We start from the raw sequence: 24570 nt of genomic DNA, 5'->3' as shown, positions 1-24570 counted from the left end.
GTGATACTGATCCAATAGACCAGAGCATTTAAGCAGACTGGCCATTCCACAGTGACTGTTAGGCAGTTTATCAATGAACATCATCCTAACTTCTCCAGGAATATTTAATAAACTAATTAGAGACTATGGGAATGAGCTATCGTGACAAACAGATATGCATTAAAGAGTGAGATATTCAGGTGCATCACAGTGAACTGTCTGCAGGAATAGACACATTTCCAACAGCAAATCTAAGGGAATTCCAAAACATTCATTGTGCATCATCTTCTCCAGAGTGAAAAGTTTAGGCACTATACTCAATGCATCCTAAACTGAGCAGGCGGTAATAACCATGGTAAGGTAGTAACAAACTAAGTAATGCTAATTACAGTCAACTCTCATGACTGGAGGAAAAGGATCCCATTGGTCTTGAAATCTTGGATAGTTGCTGACCTACATAATGAAAGATAACATGAAAAAGTCTCTCTCAATGTAGGTCGCTGATCCAGTACTTTTTATTAGCCTGTATGCCTTGCACTTCAGCAGCTTCATCTGTTGCCAGTATTACATGACACTCATTAACAACAACAGAGTTCAAAATTCAGTCAGAGATGTCCCTATTTACAGAGAGCAAGAACTAGATGAAGCATCTCCCTAATCGTTTTTTTCTTGGCTTGATTTTGCCATGAGAATTACTGAGCTTACTGTAAATCAAACAAAAGCTAGGCAAGTGCCAAACCTATGGTACAGTGGTGGGTTTTGTTTTTTTGGTTTTTTTTTAGGTGAGCTGCAATTTGGGAATGCATCTGGAATCCCACTAGCTACCTAGGCAGCTTTGCTGTAAGAAATGTACATCTGTATTTCTGTTACTTTACAAAGTTTCTCTTCACAAGCTGGTCCCCCACACAGCCATGATACCTGACATCTTCTTCATAAACTGAGAAAGTTCTCCGTGTAAATGATTCTATCAGCTGCCTCAAAATTTACCAATCCACCAATTACAGGGCAGCAGAAGCTCATGCCCCATATGATATAGTCATATAGTCATAAAGTCACTGCCACTCAAGCTGGCTCCTCAATTTAAAAATTTGTCTTTTTTGGGTCTTGAATATTTTATGTTCTTGGATCAGGCTACCAAGTCTTCAGTGACACCAGTGACACTACCAGCTCTCGGACTTTTCTTAAAACATCAGTCAGTTGTTTGTTTCTTCACATTACCTAAGCTACTCCAGCTGTAATGACACCATAAAAAAAGCATATACGTGTTTTCTTTTGCAGTTTAAGAAAAAAATAGTCTCCCAATCAGGTTAGTTGTATATTTCCACAGAAATAAGAATAGGCAGTAGGCTGAAAAAATAAAATATTGTAAGCCAGCATCACCGTGAAACAATCAAAACCTAGAAATTGTTTCCCAAAGTAACAGTCTCTTTGTTCTCCAGTACTGTTAATCAATTTCAGTTTAGTTATTATGGGGTAATGTATTGAAACCAAGTCATACACCAATAAATCTATAGCAGATTAAGGGATTGATATAACATACCCAAAGCTTAAGCTCAGAGACTGAGGGAGAGGGGAGAAAGATGGAGGAAGGGGAGGAGAGGGACAAGGGGGATATAGCACCACTTTTACAAATTCTGCTTATCTTTCAATTTCTAGTTTACAAATAACTTACAAAGTAGTTCTGGACTGGATGGAAAAACAGCAGTCTAATTAGGCTGATGTGCTGGGAATCTCTTCCTTCTGTGAAGCAATAAAACAAAAAGAAGTTCAATATAAAATATTCTGTCATCTGCTAAATCTCACTAATGGCAAAAAAACTCCCCCACATGATCTACAAAAGCACAGTATCAGGATAAACACTTAGGAGCAGGATTCAGTTACAACACTTACAAGTCTCATGGGAAAATTTTTGCTATGTATCTTTGCATAGAAAAAGATAAGTTATGGCAAGCAGTGCTGGAAGTTCTGGATGAAGTATGCCATTCTCCACTGCACTGTGCCACAGCAGTTTTTTTTTTAACATTCATAAAGCATCCTGAATGATTAATAGTCATCACAAAGAAGCAGATGAACAGTGCTGTCACATTTATAGCTTCCCAGAATAAATGCTAGCTGATTTTAATTGTTTGTGTTTCATGTGTTCCTTAGATGAGCAACAGAGTTGGTAAGATTTCCCTACAGAAGTGCAAGCCTCAGTAATGCAGAGTTGAGTACAGCATGAACAAGAGCTGCATTACAGAATGAAGACCATGATCCTTCTGCACATATTTCTAACCATATTTTCCCATATTTCTAACCATCCTGCTTGCCACAGTCAGGTTTCACCCACAACTACAAAATTAGTTACAACTAAATATTTATAAAGAGCATATTAAGATATCATCTGTATTTCCACACCACCTTGGAACTGCAGTCATAGGCTACGCATTATTTTCTGTAGCACTGTACTAGAACAGAGCCAAAGATATTCCGTGACCTAATCATCTCATGGGAAAAGTTGCCAGAGGCATATGGAACTAAACTGATAACACTGGTCACTGTCTTGAAACACTGGTTTGTTTACAGAAAAGAGACTTTCTATGAGGAACTGAAGAAGGATAATGATGCAGCTTGCCAGATGTTATGATAGCATCTTTCGCTACAAGAGGTCTTGAGTTGAGAATGCAAAAAGTAAGCAAAGAAGGATTGGGACCTGGACTGTTCAGGAGTGAAGGCATGTATCTTATTATGTAGTGAATCAGAGCAGAAGTGAAGGCCACAGGGAATCACAGCAAAGAGCCCTGAAAGTAAAAAAGGGCAGTTGGTATTCGATGCCCAAGAAGCCAGGAAAAAAAGTAAATGGGGAAATGATATCAAAGTGGGAATCTAATCTGCGAAATCATTTCTAATTGGAATGAGTGAAGTAAGACTGAATTTTATCAAGACATTTATCAACATAAAAGAACAGGAAAATGACATAAGAATCTAGAAAAAAAGATGTGTTCACAGCTGAGAAGCTTTTTCCAACAGACGTTAAGCACACTGCACAAAACACAGTCTCCCCATGCACCAGTCTTGTCTCTGACCCTAAATGATCCAATTTATAGATTCAACTAACACCTAAAATTGTTAGTTAGAGGTGTGTCATGATGGTACTCACAGTACTCGCTCATAGGAAAGAGTAAAGTGGCAAAGAGACTTGTGGAAGACCAGTGAGGACAAAAGGAGGCCCCAGACAAAAGAGTGCACTAGTAAAAAGCAGTTTTATCTGCGTGGATGAATTTTAACAAAACAAACCTGAAGATGGACAGGGGAGACTGAATATAACAAAATGCACCAACAGCAGATGGAGCTGTGAGTTAAGAGAAGAATATTTCAAGGAGATGAGTTAAAATAGCGGTTCTGAAATCAAGACTTAAAACTCTATGTTAAGTCACAAAACAATCCACAAGAACTGAGATAGATACATGTCTGACAACCATAACACATTAGCAAGAGTAGAAATGACCTGTTGCTTCTTTTTCCTGCCCTTAAATAAGCAAAGATTGCCCGTGTCTAATGCAAGTGAGATTCCAGCCAGCTTGCCGTCAACCAAGTGCCTAGAGAAGCCAAGTGGCAGGCAAATACAAACTCTCGATCTGATTTAACAGCCACATCAAGGGGTTGTTCACATTCTCCATGCTCTGCAGTCTACACTGCATGATAATAACTTCTGAAATTTTTCAGAGGGGCACAAATGAAAATTTCACACTATTGTCTGAGGTCTGTCAAAAATAGAACAATTATTTATGATGAAGTCTGTTTACCTCAGGAAAAGCATCAGCAATCAGCTCTGAGTTAAGGGGGAATAAGCTCTAATATTTTTAAGGATCTTCAAAGCCACATGGCGTCATACCATCACCATAAGGAAATCTATTAATGGACTGCAGCAACACACACTCCACTCCAGATCCAAAACAAAGTTGAACAACTCCACTAACTCCAGGTGATATTAGAAATTTTACCTGAAACTTTTCTGCAAACAGAAACATGGCAAAGACATCACCTGATCTTGTAGGAAATGGATTCATATCAGGCAACATGCAACGAGCCTACAAAGGGTAAGAAAAGCTCTCTTTGTCAGAGTTCTAGCAGCCATTTTGAAATCTGATTCTCCTGTGTACTCTCTCCAAAAGAAGCAAGCCTGTGCCCGTATGCAATTGAGGCACAAAAATGCAACTGCTTCTAGCACTATTCACTGAAGAAAGATCCCAGCAGAGCGTCCATGAGAAGGAGCAACAGAAAGGAAATTTTATATAGTCTTTAGACCTTCATTCCATGTGACCACGACCCCAGCTCACAAGTAGTCTTCCGTGAGTCTTCTCCAAAGAAAGAACAGCAACCATCATTGCCACAAATCTTTTTGGTGAGCAGAATAAACAGTTGATCAAATTGGCATTATAAGGCCTATTTTTCACAGACCTGGGAAAGAGTCTGTGTCCAAAAGCTTGTCTGCAAGTCTCATCAGTTAGCCAGATGAAAGATGTATCATCTGCTCCTACAAATCTTGTTTCTCTCAAGGTAATAAAAAAGAAACAAGCATGTTATAAATAAGCATCCAATTGGCAATATTTATAAATATTTCACAAGAGGTGGCACTGAGGCCTAACCATATCACATGGTGCTAATTGCAGTCTGGAGCCTATTTCAACAAGCTGTCACAACGGGCTGTCAAATGGCAATTATGCACATAGCTACAGGGTAATAAATAAAAGTGTACGATTACCTTGATCAACAATAACAGAGGGGAAGTACAGGATAAATTTCAGAGTGTAATTACGTAATTGAGTCCATAACCACATAGCTGGCCTGATATATATAAAACAATTAATTTATCCTGTTTTCGTGAAGCTGAGCTTTAAATCATGTTGTATAATTTATAGATCACCATAATGCATCCAGCTGAATATTCTGTGTATCCCAGGACTCATCCACATAAATTCCATACCAAGTTAAAACCACAGAACAGTTCTTGGGCCCTTCAGAATACTGACATTCATGCTAATTATTTGCTACTCTGTACTCACGTACAGCTAGATGTCAATTACAGCATTGTAGGATTAGTTATTATTTTTGTTATTTAAAACATTTGTACAAGTTATCTGTTTCTCCATCCCCTCTGAAATCATCATCACAGCAAACATACAAATGGCACAGTCAATCTAGCTCAGTACAGAGAGAACTGCCCCTGCCGCATGCTGTTCCTAATTTCAGTGCCCTTCCCAGCACAGAACTCAGAGGGAATCAGAAAGAACAAAACCCCCACAGTTCGACCTGAGAACAGACCATCCCCCAGCAACTAACCATTCTGACAGGCACTAAATTCCTTTTTACTACTGCTGCAGTAGAGACAGCAGATGTACACAGACCCTCCCTTTGCTTCTGCTTGTTTAAATCTAACACAATGCTCAAGTCACAAAATAAATACATAAATAAATAAATATCTCCAAGATGAGCAAATGCACGGCTGCCTGGCGAGAGGTCCTGCTTCCCACTCTGAGGGCTCTGCATCTCACACTGCACTCAGTAAACCTTGCTCCTGAAGAGCTGGATCGATAAAGAGACAAGAAGAGGCTGGACGCACAGATAACCACCCACTCAGCTGTGAACAGCAGTGCCAGCATGTGACCAGGAACAGTCACTGAAAGGAGAGGGGAGGGGTTAGAACAGCAAACATTTTCTGTTTGTTTCTACAAACTCAAGCACATTCAGTTACTATAAAAGAGAACACAGTAAAAGTAACCTTTAGATCAAACAGCTGTGAAAACCATCAATACAAAATCTTTCTGGCCCCCAGTGTAGCTACTCAATTGTACAGAATGCTAAAAATTGGGATATTATTGTAGCTGAGGCACAGTATTTGTGACTAGAAGTACTGCAGTAGAATTCCAGGCAGAGCTGTAATTCCTGCTGTAACAGTAGGACTGCTGGATGATTTGAATAAGAAATTCTCAACAACGCTGTTGAGTGAAGAAAGGAGAAAGCAAGGAACAGCACTGCTGTTCTCTTTCCTTGAAGAATACTGGCCTTGATAGTTTTCATTACAGTGAAGTATTTCAGGCCAGATCAAGTTTATAAATGCACATGATAAAGTCTGCCTAAATTTGGCACCAAGTAGAATCCATGTTCTTAGAAAAAAGCAAATTAACATCCTGGAAAGGGCACACTGAGAAAGTAGGGGGGTTGGCTGTCCATGTGCAAGCCCCTTAATGATGGAGACGTGAGCTTCCTCTAAACCCTTCAGAACATACACAAGAATTATGAAAGGAACATAGGAGTTACACAAGGAACATTGATACTTATTTTAGAGACACTGCTTCACTGGGTGCAATCTATGCTGTCCACTAAAAGTTCCCACCAGTAGAGACATTTTAAGGAGTTCCCATATTTTGTGCAGAATTCAGTAAACTGGCAGCCCACTGCTGTCCTACTCATCTGCTGTCTCTGTGCAGCTTTTTACGAGAATTCAACAATTTCAGGAGAAAATAACAAACCACGAAGTTCTACCTCTACCCTTCCTTTTTTTCCCCTTATTTTCTGAACTCAGTTCACTCTTACACTTCAGACTGACAGATACATGAGCACGTGAGGGAATAGCAAATTACAGTGGAATGGAGAAAAAAGCAATGGAGTTGGGAGAAACAATTCACTTAAAAAAGAAAAAAAGCATTACAACCAAAGCAATACAACATGAACCTGCATTTTCACATTCTGATTTCATGCAATCCAGAATTATTAATCATTTTCTTCAAGTGCTGCCTTAGGTGTGCTTCAACTGCAGCACACTAACCATATAGCCAGCATTTCACAAAATCTGGAACCAGGGATTAATGTTTTAAAGGACTTGAGGGCTGCAATTTCAAACTGCTTTACAACAGTAAGAAACTTTGATTTCTACAGAGGGTCATAACAGGAGCAGTAAAAGTCATGTACAAATGAATGAAGAAAGACAGCATTCGTAAAAGGTGAGATTTTTAAAACCAGCACACAGTAATGTACCACAGCTAGAGCAATAAATGGAAATCAACCAGAAGTTACTTCTTTGATGACTTTGCAATTGCTACTTCTCTATTGAGTCAAGGATCTTTCTATTAGTACTGGTGTACAGATGTTCATCAGTCAATGACTTGGCCACTCCATGCGCTTAGTGTGAAATCCTGCACCCACATTAGTCAAAGGGGAAACTTGCACTGACACCAATAGACAAAGGTTCCTGAAGTGGAGAAGGGAATGGCTAAATGGTACAGGGTGAGGGCTCTTCATGGATAGAGGCACGCACTTCTGCTTTTAGCTTAGTTTCCCCTCACGTTTCCTTTAGCTATAGCCTCAAGCCTTTGTGCAGCTTTTCATCTGAATAGATGAAGCATGTTAAAAGCAGCTGTAAGTACAGAGCTGTTATTGAGTGCCAACAGTTCTGGTAAATGTACTTGCTCAACTGCCTGATACTACTATTAGCTTATTAGCTGAACAAACCTACTCTAGAGATCACTGCATCACTGCAAGAATTTGAACTGCACGAGACCAAGGTATGAGAGAAGCTCATGTGTTTTCCTACAGCCACTTTCTGCAGTGACTGGCACAACACTAACTGGAGATGAAGGCCACATCCCTCTATTCAACAGGTCCTAGTATTCTGGGGATGTACATGCCTATCTGTTTTTGGCATGCAACTGCCTACGTGCCTCTTTGCAAAGATTCATGTTGTAAATCTACACATCCAGCCAACATGCCCAGCAACAATTTTATTCTGTAGACTCACACTGTAGGAGCTCATGAGAATTCACTTTCTTGAAATGATGGTCGCACATCTCTCCTCCTCCTTCCTACAGCACTGTATTGAATCTTTTATATTATTTATCCCATTCACTGGAAGATCTCCGAAACCACATGCCATTTGAAGAAAAATGCCAACATACACCTATACCCAATTATAAAGGTTTGCAGACTGATGAAGCAGAAGCCCACAGTTGCCACAGAAAGTAAACAAGAAACTTCAGCAAGACAGGATGTGGCAGGAACATAGAGAAAAAAGACAAAATATTTTCATTGTAACAGTAGGTGCTTTATTCAGCTTGATGAAACTTATCATTAGTCGCTGGAGACAGCCCTGACTCCTGCAGCAGTGATTCAAGAGAAATAGGACATTACCACCACACAGCAGCCACACCGTAAGTAAATCCCCATGTATGGGGATCTCCTGTGAATGGACCCAAATATTTTGTGCCTGGAGGGAGAAATACACACGTGACATAGAAAATAAGCACTAAACTTAGGTAGCTGGCAGCTAGCAAAAACTTCATTTATACTTGCTGAAAATCTGGGTGCTCTGACTAACACAATTCTGTGGAGGGCTCCAATCAAAACAACTAAGCAGAAATGATGATTCCTCCAAAATTCACTTTGTATTCTGAAGGATTAAACTTGAAAACAGAAAAAGTTGATTCCATCTAGCTGCAAAATGATTTCTGAAGATATTCAGATATTGGCAGTTTGACAGCATAAAAAGTTTGTAACAACATAATAAAGTCATAGCAAAGTAGTTTTATCTCAAAATAAGCTGTATATTTTATGTGTAGTCTTTCCTCTGCCTGATATTTTTTCCTTTTTCTTCATAACTGAAAATAAAACAAGATTTTCTTCTACATATCCTTCTCTCACAAAAGATTTGAATGAAAAAAGAAGAACGCACTGACTGTCATCATAACTCCCCTGCAGCATAAGAGAATAACGAGATATTTTGGAGACCAGTAAGTGTCCATTCTCAGCTCATGGTGATAGAAATAGAGAATCTACCATGACTTCTATATATACATACATGGTTTGTTTTTGTTGTTGTTTTTTCGCTAAGGAAACAATGGAAGACACATTTTCAAAGAAGAAACACTGTAAGAAACACAGCTCCTTCTTAAGGGAATGAAAATGGCGGAAGGAGTAACTGACTGTATTTTTCCAACAAAATTCTATCTTCAGTTTTCCCATTCACTCATTGCTTTTGTCTTGTCTCACAGTGATCAAACTAAATAACTATCTTCATTTCCCACATATCATTTACACAAGCCAGATTTGTATTACTTTTGACCAGAAAAGTCTCAACAATGGTGTTTTCCTTATATTTTATGCCCAGTTCCATATTTGTACGATGCTAGTTAATCACTTCTAGATACCAGCTATAGATTTCAGTGACACAAATTGCTTTATTATCATTACTCTTTCCATTTTTAAACAAATGATGTTAATACTGCTAATGGATGAACAGAAACTCTTACTGGCACAGAAATGTACAGAAATATGTGATGTCACACTACAGTCAAATGATCATGCTTAGAACTGAATAAAAATGCATGCAGAGATTAAATATACTATGGAAAGGAAAAAAAAAAGGTCAGCTCTTCAAAACACTAATTTAAACATTTTCAGTATCAACAATAAAAGCTAAAATACTGTATAGTTTGATGTATGAGAATATTCAAACACATATATAAATAAATTATAACACTGCAGAAACAAAGAACTGCAATTTACGAAGGAAATATGCAAACACGGAGAGAGCCAAGCATAAAGCTTTATGTAAGCGTTTGAACTACATGATGTAAACTGTTAACATTTGTATTTCATTTAATAAGACAGTTTTGATAAAAATTGTGTTCTAAGCTCACTACTCGATGATTTGTCATTCAGCAACTAAATGCTCTAATTAATTTCACTGGATAAATTAAGCCCTACACAAATTTTATGCTAACCCTGTTTCATTTTGTAATGGTTACCATTTAAATGCCACAAAATACAGATCAATGCTGTGCACTATCATTTTCAAAGAAATTCTCTATAGAAGTAAATATCATAAGGGCAATATTTCAGTACTATATCAGATTATGTGGTATCTTTAAAAAAAAAAAAAAAAAAAAAAAAAAGAGTGAATTGCCAAATACTTCAACTGTCCTCTTACAAAAGAGATTTGTCCAAAGTATTCTATATTGAAATAATGAGGACATAGTGAATAGCCAACATACTGAAGCCTCATACAATCATTTTGTTCTAGAAAGATTACTTGGAAGTTGTTCACAAGTCATGCTTTAATACAGAAAAGCCTTGATCCTTCAATCTTGCATATAGTTTAAGCCTATGACTGACCTCAATTCAATGAGGTTTCTCATGGAAAAAAGCAAGGCTTAAAAATAATTATTTGCAAAAAGAAGAACAAAATCTACAGTCAATTTATTCTACAGGAAAGCTAAATAAAACCAAGACCTAGAAACAGAGGAACATTCAGGGGAGCAGTAGTGTGGAACATGATCCTGAATTTCTGCAGGGCTCCAAGAAAGCAAATAAGTAAAAACAAGAGTGATACAAAGACAAAAAGAGAAAATGACCTCAGAAACATGACTTAATTTCCAAAGTAAATAAAAATTGTGACAAGACAAATTCTCCACCTGAGCTTTAAGTAGTCTGACCATGACATTTTGGTTTTCTACTTTACTTCATAGATAATCATCTATGCAGACACTGTTTTCCTTACAACTTAAACCTCTAAGAGCTACAAACACGCTCTTGCCAAAAGAAAGATGCTTTTCTTTAGACGTTCTTAGGATTCACAGTGATCATTACTGAAGAGATAGACTGCTCATTGTGATCTTGTCACTCTGCTCACATATATTATAGTCCAGTCTGCTCCACTGCAGGTGGAATGCAACACATTTTATCTGGACCGGATTTGGTCCCTGCAGACCTAATTACAAAGCTATACGAAATGACTTTTTTAGGACCAGAGGGAATGGCTTCAAGCTACGGCAGGGGAGATTCAGGCTGGACATGAGGAAGTATTACTTTTCCGAAAGGGTGGTCAGGCACTGGAATGGACTGCCCAGGGAGGTGGTGGAATCACCGAGCCTGGGGGTGTTCAAGGAAAGACTGGATGTTGTGTTGAGGGACATGGTTTAGTGGGAGCTATTGGGAACAGGTGAACGGTTGGACTGGGTGATCTTTTAGGTCTTTTCCAACCTTGGTGATTCTATGATTCTATGACTTTAAAGAAAATGCATGAAATAATTCGTGATATAGTTTCTCTGTGGGTTAAGTGGATCACAAATGAATCACACTTCTTTTTAAAGTCAAGCAAGTATCTCATCCTTTCACAGAGAAAATTGTTTTTCACTTTCAGGCACATTACAGGCATCTCTAATTACTTAGATTTGACATCACATACAGAAAGAAATTGGTGAGGTCATATTTGTTACTGCTGTATCATGACAGACGTAAAACCATAGCTGTGCAACTGCATTAAACCAGCTCATGGAGTTGTCTGAAGGACTTTTTTCACTTATATTAAAACCGATGACTTTACAATGCTTACTTACTCTCTCCTTTCCCCCTAGTAAGAAACAGCATTCCTGGCTTTTGCAGGCTAGAATTTCTTCCAAGCATTTTATGTTTTAAATGAATTGGTTATGAACCAGACAAGAAGTATGATTTCAAAATTATTGTGAATTTTGACACTGACTTGGAGCTAGGATTTCATCCAAAGATCGTTTCCATATGCTATTTAACTTTATCTGTCATGTAAACTGTTATGTGAAATACAGTCTGCCTGGTAAAAGAACCAAAAGCTATCTAGTGGCTTCCTTGCTCATCATATTTCCCAAATTCATCTGCTATTATAAGTCAAGCATTTTATCATCACAGCACATTGCTTTCAAGTTATCAAAATTACTGAACTGGTAAGAACTAGAAACAGGATTGACAGAAGACCATATAAAGAATAGAAACATTCTTGACACCTTAAAGACAGAACTTTTTGGCTCAGAGCATGAATAAGTTGACCCACATGTGAAGAGGCAGTTCAGCATGAGCTGCTTCTCAGATCAGAGATTAATTTAAATTGTTTTTAAATTGAAGAAAAGTGAATAACCTGCAGAAATAGAATAGGTTTTTTATTCAATATAAGAAGTTTATCGCTGGAAGAAAATAGGACATGAAAACCACTGTACATCACAAAGATGTGACTACATTCTCAGCTGGCAGTGTCCCTGATCAAATGCTGTAATACAAAAATACCATTACATTTCATAGACTTTCCAAAAGTTTCAGCAAAGTTCTACTGCATTTCTTTCAATGGGGAACAATAGAGCACCTCTGCCCAGAAGTCAGAATAGTTCTTTGCACAATTGATAAGCACAGCAAATGGGGAAAAAAAAAAAAAAGCTGTTATCGGACATGCAAAATATCTTCCAGTCGCAAGTTAGAATTAAAATGGTGCTTATTAAATGAACCACTGTTTATTAGGCCAGTTTTGCCTTTATTTGTATATCTGTACCCATCATATCACAGTTCCAAAACAGAATGAGCACTTCACAACTGATTCATTTAACTCAATTGGTACACACCATGTTTTCTTTCATTTATTTTTAAAAGGAAAATGTCTTGCGTGCCCCCACTTCTGTGTTCACCGTAATTTAACGGTTTGTATCCAGGCAGCTTCTAAGCCAACTAACCTTTGCTCTTCATCAATTTGCAATCCAATGCTGTTCCCTATCAGCAGTTTTGTGCTGTCCACTCACATCACTCATTTCCCCATGCAATTGCTGCCTTCTACTTGTTCATGAAATGCTCTTGGAACTTCATGTCACTGAGATTGCAATTCGACATTCTATTTTAATTAGAAGGACAGCTAATTAGGAAGATAAAATTGATTTAAAATCTGATGTATTTCAAAAATAACAACAGCTTCTTCATTACAGCTTTCAATCTGTCAGACCACTGGCCTATTTCCATTATTTCCATATTTTTACTGTCTTAAACTTTTCTTGCATGTTATCGTGTGAATGAAAGATTATTTCAATCTCTATCACTCCCACAAATGCTTCCCAGCTAAAAATAAATCAAACCAATTTGCAACAAAAATATGAGGAAATGCATAGTGACCAAATGTGGAATTCCACACAAAGGGACTGCTCATGAACATATGTGCTTACTGGCCATAACTGACTGGATGCATATAGGGCACATTAAAAATAACACTAGTGACTGATAAGTAGAAATATTCTGTATTTTACTGGGTATTTTTTTCTCTGCTGTTTTTCAGTTAGAGTAGACTATAACTGTAGCTGTCAAGTGTCTGGGACACACTTGTTTTACCTCAGCTGTTCAGCAGAATGCCCAAAGGGTCCGACAAAAAGCAAAGTAATAGAAAAAGATTTCAAAAGATTTGAATTATTTAAGAAGTTAAATGAGTCCTTGCTCTTTCCATTACTTACATGTTATAGCCCTTTCCATGAAGCAAAGTCTAATCTACACTGGAAGATTGATTTATCTCAGCTTTATCAGTTTCATATCATTAAAATACACAATGCAGTCACTGAAGGGTACATAAGCCAACTTTCACTAAGAAGACTGTTTTCATGCTTGGGCTTGTACTCTTTTATATACAGGAGACAGTAAAATAAATAACATTCGGTATTGACTGACAAAGTTGTAATCAATAACATTTAAATCCAGGTGAAACAAATTACATCACCCACAACCTACCAAAAGCTAAATTTGATGTTATTTTCTCACAACAAATCTGAACTGTACAAAGCAATTGTATAGAACTATTAAGAATACATTTTCCTTACACTTATTCTAAAATAAATAAAACATTAAAAGCATCTTTTTTTTTTTTTTAAACTCAATGTTAATCTTAATCTAGTCATCCTTTGACACAGCCCATCTTCTCTGTGAAAAACAAGTGGCACACGAACGAGCCTGAAAATGTGTCTGCATTCAAATCAGTCTGTCAGCCTTTAACACTGAGTACAGCTAGTGCTGCTGCTGGAGGTGGGATTGCCATGTGTGCAGGGATAGCCTGCCAACATTAGTGAGGCTCACAAGTGTGATGCTGCAGAGGGCTGTATTTCAACATGGCTAACCAGAAATCATTGCCTCTCCAGTGATGCTGACATCTCCCTTAGTGCTGCTGCATCCTTACTGGCATTTACCCAAGCAAGGCAGATGGCAGCAACTTCAAACATAACTCCTGATCCTGTAGTCACACAGCGAGCTGCAGGATAGATGTAGCGTAAACTTAAGCAAGAACTTAACCGGGCCCACTCTGACAGTGCTGTTCTGTGGGCCATTTTTCACCTGAGGAACAAGTTCCTTCTACAAAAAAAGGAGTCGTTTCTCCCTGCAATACAGGGCACTACGCAATGACATACAGAACACAGATGAAAAGGAAAATAATTCATCTTTCCTCCCCAAGTCAAGTATTCTACCATTTACTCACTTGACCGGCTGATCCAGTGTCTGCCACTGCTCTGGTTAAGGCTAACCCTCAGAAACAAAAGGCATTCATTAGCCATCATATCTGCTGTCCTCACACACAACCCGCCTCTCTGCAAACCTGCCAAAGGACCAGTTACTAATGAACGCTGTTACATCATATTAGCCCTTCTCCTTCCACATCCCTCTCTCTCCTGATTTTTAAATAAGCCAATAGCACTTTAACAGGACACAGTTACTGCATTAAAATCTCAACAGTGGCTCAAACCTGCAAGCAAAGTGATTACCTCAGGATAGAGATTCTGGATTCCAAGTGCTCTACAGTAAAGCTTGTGGTTCCTGGACAATTGTACAATTACAACATCATGCAAATAAATACCTGTGTCTGGATTATCACAATAATATCATCACCATATGACACTACATCATCACTGCATGCTGCTTCAGAACGTCAACTAACATAGAAAACAAATTGTCTTGGTGCTGTCTCTGTAGTTATCTCCCATTTTACTGATCTTCCTTCCCTGCCCTCAGCTAAGAAACAAACAAAAAAAACAAGCCGAATTTGAAAAGATGACTTCTTTGACTTATAATTTGTCTGAAATTACCATTTAGAAAAGGATAAAAGAATTTGCTTGTGCTGTATTGCAAATGAGAATAAGACGTTTGGAGAGAGCTAGAAAACAACTATACTGCAGATGAAAAAGGTAACAAAGGCATTATGATAAACAGCACTCTCCCATGTATACTTTTTTTTTTTTTTTTTTTTAAATCATAACAGAAAGAAGAGACAAGGCAACAAGACTGACCACGTTAATTCTGCCTGACATACACTTCCTATCAGACAGCATGCTGTGAAGAATGCCTGGTGACAGATTTTATGGTCAAATACAAAACAGTTGGCTTGGCAGAACCAGGACCTGCTGGTCAAACTATCAATACAAGCAGGGGGATGTAAGGATGTATCACAGCCCTGTTGAAAAGGAGGAGGGGGGTACTGGTGGATGGCAAGCTGAAGCTAGCAATGTGTCCTTGGAGCCCAGAAAGCCAAGCATATCCTGGGCTGCGTCAACAGCAGCACAACCAGCAGGTTAAGGGAGCTGATCCTGCCTCTCTACTCTGCACTGGTGGGAGCTCACCTCAAATACTGCATCCAGATGTGGAGTCCTTAGCACAGCAGCTACATGGACATGTTGGAGTATGTCCAGAGGAGGGCCAAAAATTGATCCCTCTCATCTGAACAAACATTCAGTCTCTAACTAGAGTACACTACTGGTACTGCACGCACAAATAATATTATTAGCTTTTCATTTTGTTTTGCATTTATTCCTCTGATCTGTTGTGATGAAGGTTTTTTTTGGTTGTGGTGTGAGGTTTTTCGTTGGTTGTTTTTGTTGTTATTCTTGTTTGTTTTGCATAAAAAAGCAACTATGACATAATGGCAACAGCTCTTGGCACAATACAAGCCAGCCACAATTTTCTCTCACTCGTGAAAGCCCTTCTGACTTGAACTTAGGTTTAGTCAGCACTGTGTTTGCCATATATACAGAGTAAGTGAAATGGCCCTAAAAGTAATCTGCAGTCAAGTGTCTCTGTTCTCTACTAGTAATACTTGGATAGGTCAAAAGTTGTGAGGGAAAATATACATACAAAAGCAGTCAATTTTTAGCTGCATGTTTTTCTTTGGAAAACATAAAGGAACATCAAAATAATCGTATGTTTATACGGGAAATGGGAAATTATCTGCAGACATAGTCTAATCAATATTTCCCTTATGTGGATATAGCCTAGAGTGATGCACACACTCCCAAGCCTCCAGATCCCTAAAACAATAAGGTCTGTGAGTTGATACACACATGAAGAACATCCCAATACAAAATGTATATGCAGATGTATATTTATTATTCTTAGAATACCCTATCTGTAATGCTGCTTTTTAGGGATGAAACGTAGTGAAAAGCTTACAAAAAGATATTTACAGTATCTATTAATTCTGTCACTCTCAGTTGATAAATTCCTACTACTTATTAAGTTTTCTGTGCATGCCTTTCATCTGAGGTTCTGGAAGAGCTTGGAAAATCTTAATCAAGCCTCAGAATACCACTGTGAAGAAAGTACAACAGTAAAATACAAGGTGCAGGTGTTTTACATGGTTTGCCAAAGCTCACAAGGCAGCTCTGGTCCCAAAAGGCACTCAACAGACACCAATATTAGCAGAGTTGTCACTCCAATAGCATCATTTCCAGCTGCATCTCACAACCACCACATGACGTGATTCTGTTCCTCGCGTAAATACCATATTCTTTTGATTGATTTTCAGTCGCAGTTTGAGCTGGGGCCCAGAGAGGCTTGGTTTTTGTGAAGGAGAGATAAATTCCACTTTGGGGCAGTAGTGTGAATTTCTCTTTAATCTAAACTGGCCTACAAAGGCACAACTGTTTTTAAAGCTAAAGCAAACCCTGGCTAGAATAACTAAAGGTTGTTCCTGGAAGGCTGGAATATCTCACAGCATCAAAGGTTTAAAATCTCGCTTTCAATCCTGACTACTCAAACCACTACTATAAACTACAATGGATAAAATCTCATCTGAGATGATTAAATCTTTTGTGCTAGAGTGGAAGAGTTGCAAACAATCAATTTGCATTTTTCTGTGATTGTTTATATCTAGTACAATTTTCAGTTCTGCAATGGATCATATGGTATGCCAACTTTGTCAAACTGAAGTCCAAAACTTCTTTTTGCCAATCATCTGCTTCACTAAACTACTCATCAACATTAAAACATGATTTCATTTGCTTAAAATAAGTAATTCAATTTGACTTAGGATTTAGGATAGCTATAATACAAACGTGAGTGAGGTAATAAGATGACAAAGTTGTAGAAGAAAGGCTCTATGCTGTTTAAAAAAAAAAAAAAAAAGCATTAAGGACAGAGATGACAGATGATTGTAGCTGTTAGCTAAAACGTTATTCATATTCCTACACAAACCTTTATTGATATGTCTGACAAGATGTTTGATGTACACATCTTGTAACTAGAATCAGATCCATTCAGATACTTCACAGAGATCCACTTTTCAGAGGTGGCCAGCACAAATACAGCAAGTAACCTTTGTGCTTGGGCAACAGATTTTCAGAAGAGCAGATTCAGGTGGCAGCAAACCTGAGACAAAAGCATAACACTCTCCAGAAAAATTAATATTTATCATGAAACTTGACTGACAGCTAAGCTCGGGGGAGGAGGAGAAGGAGTTAGAAATCAAATCCACACTGTCACTACACATTTAACAGGATTTAAACCGCGCATAAAATACCAGTAAATTGTGAATAATCCCAGCTAGTCTATTCATGGCATTACTCATTCACCAGGCAGGGAAGCTTCAATTTCTGAATAGAAAACCACAAACAAATTATTTCCAATGTGAACAAAGCAATAAAGGCCCTTAGAAGAAATAAAAAAAAAAAAAAAACAAACAGAGAAAAACAACAGCCTTGCAAATACCATTTAGAAGTTGAAAGTGAGGGTATATCCAGCACGACTGGGAAAATAATGCAACTGGAGTATATGCTGCCAAAAGAAGAGTGGTGTGCAGTGCTCCTACTTTCTAATAACAGTGGAAGTAACCCACCATACATAGAAGAAATGATACTATTTCTCATCCAGGCCACATTGATGAAAACCTGGATAGAAATAGTGAAGACTAGGTCCTCAGCTACAACACAAAAATGTTGTCACCCCAGTACTTTCACATATCAATAAATCATTGAATCATACAATTGAAAAAGATCTCAGTGTTACTGATGTATGAGCCTTTGGGCCCAAAGGGCACTTAACAAACAAACCCTCCAGTCTTACAAGCTCAAGTAAGGGAACAGCTCTCATGAGAATATAGGGACACATAATCCAAAAACAAATCAGTCAATACTTTGAAAACACACAGAACACACCTAAAGCTGCTTGCATGGACAGCCAGAGACTCTTGTTTATAGCTACTAAGATCAGAGGAAAGCTGAAGATAGGCTGCATTAATTCCATATTGTGTTTTCAATTAAGTCTTTCTGGGTACTCAGACCCCATTTTTCTATTTAAAATATGAACCTTTAATGGATATCTGTAAACAGTACATGGATTTATTTCCACATAAAGAGATCTGAATTTACTATCTTTCACTAAGAAGAAACAAACAAACAAAAAAAAAAAACACCAACCAACCAACCCCCAAGTCCTCCCTTAACTATCAACCCATCTAATCTGCTCACAGACTTCACACAGCAAAAATCACTAAAAACAGCTCATGTTACCCTGATTCAGTCTATCTAAATAAAATACAGGCACTAGTAAGGGTGTCACTGACAGTTCAGTCCAACTCTCCATAGCTAAAGAAGCATTTCATTAAACTTAATGAAATGAGTGAGTATCGGGCTGGAAAACAAGGGCTTCTGAATTTGCACTTCTACAGAAGTGGATTGGCATTCTGCCATTGATTTTAGCAGAGGCTGAAATCAGAAGTAATTCTGAAAAGTGCCAGGGAAAGCAGGAGAATTTTCCACTGATTTTCATACACAGAGCACATTTTTGCAGAACAGGGAATCAGTAGCAGCTCTGAACAACGCTTTCCAAGGAACTTCTCCTCTTCATTTTTCTCCTCTTGATTTCTAATCATGAAAGAAAGCACTGCTAAACAGACAAAAAAAAAAAAGAGTGCTAAAACAGGACTTAAGTGAGGAGCTGCTTCTTGTTTTTTATAGGGGAAATCTTAGAAACTATGAATGTTTTGTGTATGCAATAAAATAAGGCACTGTACCTGTTTATTCTGCTTACCAGCTAAGGCTTACTAATGTTTGTGAGGAACTAATTGTATTTTTTTGGATGTGTAAAGAGTTCTTTACTTAATCGACACAACTGTTCATTTTGTTTAATAAAAAATGCATTTTAGCAACAAAGTTAAGAAAGATGAAACCATTGGCTTTCGAAAGAAAAGCAGCAACAGAATTTGAAATATGAACAATTAAAATTTAAACCAAAAAGCACAAGTTCACATACACCATTTCTAAAAGTTTACTATGCAACGAAAGCAAGGAGGACGGCTTCATCTGCAGGCACTGCCTGTTAATTGCTTGCAGAATAAATACCTACTGTGGAATTCTGGTGACTATACAACTCAGTTGTTAGAATGACTGCAACACCAGTCAATAAGTTGACTGTCCTTAGAATTACAAGATATCAAACGCTCCCTGAAAATCTGGGGCTTGTTTAACGTCTTCTCACAATCTCACCAATTGTTTATGAGGAAATAGTCATTGCAGAGCTTTTGACAATTTGAGTGTCTCAACTTCTAGCCCTTGGATCATACAAGAATTAGCTTATGTTTCTGATGTTTCTGAGTCCCAGTCTAGTTAAGTATTCTTGTGTGAGGAATCACTCAGTCTTAGGTATTCAGTAGCAGCTTTGGAGCAGCCCTTACATCAATCATGTAAAAAACATTTCAGTAGTTTTCCCTTTTCAAGAAAATCACACCCACTTATTTAAAAGAAAGAAAAAGAAAATTGATTAGGATCATTCTGAAGTCTGAAAGTACTGCTACTAATTTGAGGCAAGTTTAGGAAGATTTCTTGTTTTTTCTTCTTCTTTTTAAATTATCATACTCTGTTTTGATAAGATTTGGTACATAAAACCCTTCTAAGCAGCACACTGGTAATATCAATGAAAGCTGCTCCTCACTTCCACATAGAAAATGTTACAGTCAGTCTCAGAGACAGCACCTCTTGCTAGATACTGCACATAAGCAAAAGTCTAGAGTTGCTCTGCTCTTGCTACAACCTCATGCAAAAATGAAGTTGGCAGCTATACCCTGTGAAGCCAGTTGGTTTACCTCTGCCTCCAGCACTACACAAGTTTGAGACAGGAACCACATTCTCAGGACAGGGCTGTGGGAATGCACAACAGTGGAGTGAGAAAAGCTGATATTAAGGTAGTAAGGTCCTCGGCTAGAAAAATGAAGAAGGTAGACAGCAAAGTGGGAAGGACTTACCTTAACTTGGAGCAGAAGGGTTTCTTAGCAGGATGGGTAAAATAAACAACATGAGGTTGTGGAAGTACAGTGGGAAGGTGAAAGAAAAAGTAGAGGAGACATGACTAATTTCTGAAGTTAGATGATGATGTACACACAACCTGCAAAGCTGAAGCTACTGCAAGAGCAGCAGTGTCTGGGAGCTGAGGTACTTAAACTCTGTACAGCCAAGATCCCCCAAACATAAACCAGTTCATAGCACATAAGGAGGGACCACTCACCTTTGAAAGAGAGGGAAGGATACAACACTCAAACTGAGCAAGGTCAGTGACAATTCATCCAGCTTCCAGAATGAGCAAGGCTCAGTAACAAGACATTAAGAACATTAGAAGTCCCAAGAAGCCAGCAGGAGAGGTTCTCTATTGCCCGCCCCCATTAACTTCTGTTCTGTAATAGGAAAACAGCTCTTTCTACTGTTTCTGGAAAGCAGGTTCTAACCTAAGAACAAAGACAGATAATTCAATGGAACATGGGAATGTGCAAGTGAGCAGAGGAGTTCAGGAGCAAAAGATCCAGACAGCAGAACTCCTCCTGTTCCCTGCTTTTCATATCGATTCGACGTAAGAGATTTAGCCAATGAGGAAAGAACAGAAAGAGGCAGGGACCAATGCTGCAAAAGAAAAGGTGAACAACCCATTTACCTTATACTTCCATCAACGTGGGAAATCATCTGCCATATTCTCCCTACCTTCATTTTCCACAAGAGAGAAAATAATCTGAGTTACACCCTTGCTCAAGGGGTGTGACAGCAAGCCGTCACACCTTCCAGAGAAGTCCTTGTTCTCTCATTATTTCTCCATGTCTTCCCATTGCCGTCACCCACACTCTATGATGAAATCTTTCCACCCTGTACCTTTTCACTTCTCCACTCTCCAAAACGGCAATATTGACAACACTACCTTGAAATGGTAATAAATCAACCAACGCCAGCAGCCAGCACTAAAACTCACTTCCTTTTTGAAATGCTTCTTTCTCACTAAATCTCGATTTTGATCAAAATCATTATCAAGGCTGGTTTAAAATTTTCAATCAAAATTGGGATTTTTTTCTATTGAAAAAGTATTCAATTGATTACACTCAATTTTGCCTGACTCCATTCTCTTTAATGATTTCTTCAGAGCTGTTTTTATCACACTGATGTTGCCACCATATCTTTTCTTCTGAAAAGAAAGCAAGCTATGAGTAGATGTAGTTCTACTTGTTTCTGAGTGAGGACTGTGCATCTTGTGTTTACTTGGCAACACAAACTGTGCCTGCAGTTATATAAAAGCTCTCCTTGTGCCTTTTGCCAGTCCTTTGTTTCCCAGTCCACCTTGTTGATATACTCTAATAAAAATGATGTGCATAAAATGTAATAAGTAACTCTAAAACAGAAAGTACTGACTTCACTGTTTCTCTGATCATCTCCTAACAATAGCTCAAGTCAAATGCTAAAGGAAATGCCTGAAATTTATTTTATTTCCAAATTAAATCAAAACATAGATGACTCATATTTGCTTATCATACTTGATAGCATCCTGAAGACTGATAATATTTACATTTCCTAGATGCACTAAATGAAAAGCTGTCAGAAAACTCAAGTGTGTTGTATGTTTTATACTGAAAGGACAATGTAAATTATCACTGACTGCTCCAGAGATGATGATTGCAGAAAGGCTTCTGAGATAAGTAGCAAGCTAGATACAGACTCTTTCAGTGAGTTTACTACACAACATTTTGTTACTCAATATCTTCCTCCTTTTCATAAGGCCCTTTGTCAGAAAGCAGATTTTTTTCCACAGTCTTCAACTCAAAGGATTCAGAAAGAAACTCAATGAGGGCAGCATTCATTCCAGGTTGCCTTCCGGACAAAACATGACATCCCCATCACTCCCAGAAGAAACACACAGCAGTGCTGAAATTCCTACAGGAACATGTGCTCCCACTTCACTTGGAAAAATGTCACAAGCCAAAAAGCCTCAAATGCTGTGTGATACCATGTGCCTAAACAGAGATATCAAAGTGTCTGACATCATTCAACCTGAAACAGAAGAATTACTTTTTTACACCCATTTGTAGTAGCTCTATGTAGCAAAATTCTCTTAAAATGACATTTTCACCTGCAGCTCTTGAACAGACTCAGCTCCTGAAGTACTCCAAACTCTGCCCTGCCTCCTTCTTCTGCCAATGCTATAACAGTCTCATTAAGACCCATTCCCACCAGAACCTCTCCATACTTGCCATGGAAAACATTGCACTGTAAACTTTTTCTTGATATCTATGAGCAAAGTAATAACAGAAAACACTGACTTATGAAATGTGCACACTCACACCTCAAGTTAGCCTGTACAGTACTAATGGTACAGATTTTATCATATCCTTTTGAAATCTTACAATAAAAACAGATGGTGAAATACCCTGTTTTTCCCCCAAGTATCATCTCATCCAGCAAAGGCCAAACAAAATAAAAAACTTGCCTTCCAGAGCAAGCATCAGAAAACTTCAAAGCTCTAGAAACCCCAAATGGATTTGAACATCACCCTAGAAAGAGGAGTCATGAGTCTGAACACCGAATCTGACAATGTTTGGCTACTGAGCTTTGAACAACATACTTTACACCTTTGCGTTTTATCATCAGGGAATACTGCCATCTCCTGAGACTGTTTTGAGATTTTAATTACTAGTTGCCCTCTGCTTTTAGAGCTAGAAAGCAACATTTTAAGAATTAGTATCATCCAAAATGTAGATCTGTATAACTTAGAGCCCTCAGGCATCAATCCTAGTAAATAAAGTCAGAATGTTACATATATTAATCCTGTTATGCCAATGCATACAAACATATAAAAGACCACGTACCTTGCTTAAATTAAACTTCAGGCTCTCTAACAAGAAAAGTTGTTTGATATTTCTAATAAAGTTTAACAGCTACAGTATATCAGAAACATTTCTGTATTAAACACTGGACATAACTGTAAGGGCCTCCAATAAACCTTGCCCCAAAAACCTGAGCTGATAAAGAACTATAAACACCAGAAAATGACTTGAAACACTTGGCCTGTAGGAAAAAGGGGTAATACTATAACACAACAGGGAAATCAGTTCTGCATGTGAGACAGATGCTAACAAACTTTTCTTTTGTGGCTATTACCTTTTTCCCCCCCTCTCTAACCAAGGGCTCATAATAACACATGGGAAACAGCTGCTCACAAAGGACTTCTAATAACCTTTTGGACTATATTCTCACACTAAAATGTTAGAGCACTAACCAACTCAGATTTCAAAAAACAAAGGCTTTATTATGAGCTAATGTCCTCATGTTATCTGAGAAATTCATCTAGGTATTTCCTTTTGGCTTATGCCAGAATGGATGATCAGAGTATCAAGGCAATCCCTACTGCATAAGACTTTGCTCCCCTTGAAGGTGGGGCTGTATTAGAACAATCTCTCCACCATTCAATTCAGACACCAGGGCTCCAGCACACTCTGCAGTGCACACAGCTTTCCTTCCTCATTTAACTCTCAACATATCTTGTATCATTTCCTCACAGCTCAAAATGTGGTCCCAGCAAAAAATGAATCCCTCACACTGTTCATGTACCATTTTCCTTATCTAGACAGAGGAGTATGATATAGAATGGATAAGGAAATCAATATCAACTCCAACCATATCACAGCTAAACCTGAGTACACCACGTTCTACTTAATAAGTTCAACTTAAATATTTAAGTTCTGATAGTCTCTCAAGTTTAAAGGAAACAAATGAGAATATTAGACAAAAACAAAAGGCAACTCTAAAAACACCTGCAGATATTTTTGCTCATCTTTCAAGAGACAGTGAACTCCTTTCCAGTTCAGCTTTTTGTCATGAGCACAGCCTGCCTTCAACAGGAAAATACAGCTAGAGTGATAGTTATTGACGGTAATTCATTTCTTTCCTTGTGCATTTATAGTTGTATCTGTTAGGAGTCTACAACTAAATACTGCACCTTATCAACATGCAAATAACATTTTCCAATTCATGTTTCAGTCACAAAAGAATGAAAGACTAGTTATTTAATTGCTTTAAGAGATCAGTGAGAATCAACACTAAGCATTGTTACTGGTTTCACTCTGTTCTTATAGGAATATAATTGGTGTATGTTGAGACAAAGGTCTTTGATGAAAGGCAAGATGAACTGTTTATTAGAAGAATGAGGGAAGGCTGTGGATGTAGGCAAGGAAAGAATATATATATGCATGTACCATACTCTCATCATAACAGAAAGGCT

At 38.1% G+C, this 24570-nt stretch overlaps 1 protein-coding gene across 4 annotated transcripts in view; it reads right to left on the bottom strand.

The window, feature by feature from the left end:
• The window catches only part of PLCB4 (phospholipase C beta 4), a 241677-nt gene that overhangs the window by 123528 nt on the left and 93579 nt on the right, over positions 1-24570 (bottom strand). For 3 of the 4 annotated variants that reach the window (XM_048938282.1, XM_048938281.1, XM_048938283.1), the window contains exon 3: positions 1652-1719. The exons of the other annotated variant lie outside the window; for it this stretch is intronic. The gene's annotated coding sequence lies outside the window, so the exon portion shown is untranslated. The remainder of the gene's footprint in view (positions 1-1651; positions 1720-24570) is intronic. 4 annotated transcript variants of the gene reach the window in all.

The sequence above is a fragment of the Lagopus muta genome, chromosome 2, assembly GCF_023343835.1.
Source record: "Lagopus muta isolate bLagMut1 chromosome 2, bLagMut1 primary, whole genome shotgun sequence".
Classification (NCBI taxonomy): Eukaryota; Metazoa; Chordata; class Aves; order Galliformes; family Phasianidae; genus Lagopus; species Lagopus muta.
This window is presented reverse-complemented; position numbering and strand designations above follow the sequence as displayed.